The sequence below is a fragment of the Callorhinus ursinus genome, unplaced genomic scaffold (assembly GCF_003265705.2).
Source record: "Callorhinus ursinus isolate GAN/ISIS: 27379988/994484 unplaced genomic scaffold, GSC_fseal_2.0 scaffold17, whole genome shotgun sequence".
In the NCBI taxonomy this organism is placed as follows: domain Eukaryota; kingdom Metazoa; phylum Chordata; class Mammalia; order Carnivora; family Otariidae; genus Callorhinus; species Callorhinus ursinus.
In genome coordinates, this window is record NW_027397079.1 from 26,506,798 (window position 1) to 26,509,843 (window position 3,046).

General features: G+C 41.1%; 1 pseudogene; it reads right to left on the bottom strand.

Moving 5' to 3' along the window:
- Nucleotides 1-273: 273 nt before the first annotated feature.
- LOC112834629 (small ribosomal subunit protein uS15-like) lies at nucleotides 274-976 on the bottom strand (annotated as a pseudogene).
- Between the last annotated feature and the right edge of the window lie 2,070 nt (nucleotides 977-3,046).

Genomic DNA, 3,046 nt, shown 5'->3' on the forward strand with positions numbered 1-3,046 from the left:
ATGATAAAATGACCATCTGATTCTCCCCATCCAACTTAAGAAATGCCAATTCGATTCAAAAGTAATTTTTGAATATCATATAATACATATTTGTGGCAGATATTTCAGAAAGTACAGGAAAGAATGAGGAAGAGGAAGAAAAATCACCTATGATATTGTTACCCTACAGCAACCAATATAGCATTTTTATATGCTTCCATCAAATATTTTTTATGCAGAAAATCATATTATAGAAACAACTTTGTATCTTGCCTTTTCTTTTTCTTTTTTTCTTTTTTTTCTAGTTAGACAATGATTTTATTGCTTGAGTACATAGTCAAATTTATGCGACCAGGGCAGAGGCTGTGGATGACTCGTATTTCCAATTGGGGGGAAGGGCTCGTTTAGTCTTATAATATTTTTTTTTTTAAAGATTTTATTTATTTGAGAGAGCGAGAATGAGAGATAGAGAGCACGAGAGGAAAGAGGGTCAGAGGGAGAAGCAGACTCCTCGCTGAGCAGGGAGCCCGATGTGGGACTCGATCCCGGGACTCCTGGATCATGACCTGAGCCGAAGGCAGTCGCTTAAACCGACTGAGCCACCCAGGCGCCCTAGTCTTATAATATTGAGCCAACCGGTGAATATGGCTTTCGATCAGAATCAGTCAGAATTTAGCAACCTTGTCCTTTCTGTTCCTCTCAAGTTGCTTTCCGACAGCAACAGCGTTCTTAATCAAATGGAAGATCAGGAGCAAGTCCTTTGGACTTAACAATTCTCAAGATTTTATTGCCTGTCACAAAACGTACTTGTGCAACACCTCTCAAGATCACACCTGCTTGTAAGGGAGTCAGGCCCTTCTTGGCCGGTTTGTGGATGTGCTCCTTCACGTCATCAGACGTCAATTTCAGCCAGGTGGGGACGCTGCAGCGCTAAGGCAGAGCCGACTGGGACAGGCCCTTCCCGGGAGCAGAGCGTGCATGCGACCCATGATGGCGGCGGTCAGGCAGAGAAAAAGAGAGCGAGGGTAGGAACCTGTATCTTGCTTTTTCTTCTTAATATTGGATCACAGGTATTTTCTTCTATTACTTCTATTGTAGACATCTATTTTAATAGCTGCAAAATATCCCACTGTATGACTGAGTCATGACTTTTATTTTTTTCATGAATTTTCTAGTTTTTTTTAAGATTTTATTTATTTATTTGAGAGAGCAGGAGAGAGAGCGAGAGAGCACAAGCACGGGGGAGGGGCAGACAGGGAGGAAGAAGCAGGCTCCCCACTGAGCAGAGAGCCCAACACAGGGCTCTATCCCAGGACCCCAGGATCATGACCTGAGCTGAAAGCAGACCCTGAATGGACTGAGCTACCCAGGCGCCCCTAAATCATAATTTTTTTTTAAGATTTTATTTATTTATTTGACAGAGAGAGACACAGCGAGAAAGGGAACACAAGCAGGGGCAGTGGGAGAGGGAGAAGCAGGCTCCCCGCTTAGCGGGGAGCCTGATGTGGGGCTCAATCCCAGGACCCTGAGATCATGACCTGAGCCAAAGGCAGACGCTTAAGGACTGAGCCACCCAGGTGCTCCCCTGAATCATAAATTTTAAACTGTCTCCTAAACTATCCCTTAAACTGTTGGACTTGTAAATTACTTCCAATTTTTCATTATTATAGACATATTCTAATGCACATCTTTTGCATCAAGACTTTTTCGTATTGTGCTGCTGTGTACTGTATGTATACCGTGCACTCTATCTTCTTTCAGATATATGCCTCGAAAGTGGAGTCACCAGACCAAAGGAAATGAGCACTTTAAGGTTCTCAATACATAGGCCAATTGCTTTCCCAAAAGGTTCTAGCAATTAAGTAATTTTGAGAGCACCCCTTCACAACACACTTGTAAACACAGATCTAGTTATTTTTTGTTTTTCAAAGCACATAGATGAGAAAGTATGAATGGGACCATTTTAGCCACATGATTCTTTTAACTTGATTCTTAGTCCGGTTCATGGTAATATAAACCAACAGGTCACATGCATCTGTGCATAATTTTGTAGGTGATTTTATAAAATACAAAACTTAAGAATCACAAAATGCACATGCAGACTGCATCTCGGAGGTCATGGATGTAAGATCGTCAGTTGGCAGCTGTTTTTGGTTAGCATATTGGAAAATACCATACCACTGGTTTCTGGCTACCTCTCTGGCTACTCAGAAATCGACTCAAAGTCCAACCGCACTTTCTACAAAGGTAATCTGACTTTTCCTCTGGCTATTCTCTTTTTCTCCAATCACCACTTTGTCTTTAGTTTTCTTCAGTTTCACTCTGCCGTATCTAGGTATGGATTTTTAAATTATCCTTCTTGATATTAACGGGACTAGTGAGTCTGGAAACAGCATCTTTTATTAGCTCTGGAAAAGTCTAAATCATTTAAGTATTGCATCTTCCCTATTCTCTGTTTCTTCTCCTTCTAGGATTTTGACCGAATGTATGGTCGCTAGATGTTTGATAATATTAAGGGATTATATTATACGTTTTTAGGTCTAATAATGATGTTGTGGTTATTTTGTTTTAAGAGTCCTTATGGTTAAAAGACATAATTATGTTTTTGGTGAAAAAATTTATATTTAGATATAGCCAGCTGAACTCAGTTCTGAGGATCCCAATTTTGTTGGCAACATCCAAAGCATCATCGTCAGGAGGCAGTCCAACATATGACTTCTCTCCATGGGGCTTGATCAGGGTGTTGACCTTGGCCACATCAATATCATTGAGCTTCTTCACAGGCTTGTTAGCCTTGACGTCCACAATGAACACAAGTGTGTTGTCTTCTATTTTCTTCATGGCTGACTCAATAGTCAGGGGGAATCTGATGATGGCATAGAAATCAAGCTTGTTTCTCCTGGGGGTGCTCTTTCAAGGATTTTTGGGCTGCCTTTGGAGATAGTGTCTTGGGCTCTTGGAAGGTAGGTGATGTGCTGAACTTTTTCTTTTTCTTATTTTTTTCTTTTTGTGACTATGGACACCGTTCAGCACCCCTTTCTTGTCTTCAAGGCTTTTGCTTTGGTTT